Source organism: Pieris napi, chromosome 24, assembly GCF_905475465.1.
Source record: "Pieris napi chromosome 24, ilPieNapi1.2, whole genome shotgun sequence".
NCBI lineage: Eukaryota > Metazoa > Arthropoda > Insecta > Lepidoptera > Pieridae > Pieris > Pieris napi.
The window spans coordinates 1,692,873-1,693,623 of record NC_062257.1 but is presented as its reverse complement, the minus strand read 5'-3'; positions in this window follow the sequence as shown (position 1 = coordinate 1,693,623).

Below are 751 nucleotides of genomic sequence, written 5' to 3'. Positions count from 1 at the left end.
ACGTTTCACATAAGCTACAATTGAATGGCATTACCACCAAAAAAGCATGGTGGCCCCATGACTGGTGTTCTCCTATCGTTTCCCTTGAATAGTTTGCTACTATGTAATATAACAAAAACCTTAGCCACAGCGACGCTTGGCCGGTCTGTTAGTAATATATATAACTTCATGTAATTATATATTGTTAGATAAAGGTTTTGTGAAATGCACTTAGCAACAAATAAATAAAAGTCTAAAAGTTTAAGTGCACAGACGCTAATTAAAGATTTAAGTTGGCACCTGGTACCTTTCCTCAACGATATACAGTAAATATAATACAGTGAGGAAATGCTAGCACTGCCACAGCTAGATACTGCCACATGGGCCAAAATATTAAATTTTGTTTTTATGTTCTATTTATTAATTTTTAATTATAAACAATTATTATACTATGAAAATTTAAACAAAAATATATTGTTTACTCGTAATCCTCTAAATTCTTTGTGTAATACTATTAAAACCTCGCTCATTCGATTTAATATAAGCGATTAAATCATAAATTTTAATAAAACCTTTAATTATTGACTCAATACGTTCGACATCAAAATTCACCCCAAAATGTAACAAAGGCATGCCAATCAGTTGAAATTCAGTGAGTGACGTTGGCGTTCGGCCGATATTCATTCGGTATTGGGCGCCACGAAGGCGCGGTGCAAGCGACGCGCGCAGACATGCGTGCGCCGCCCCGATCGAGTTCCACGGCCAGCAACCA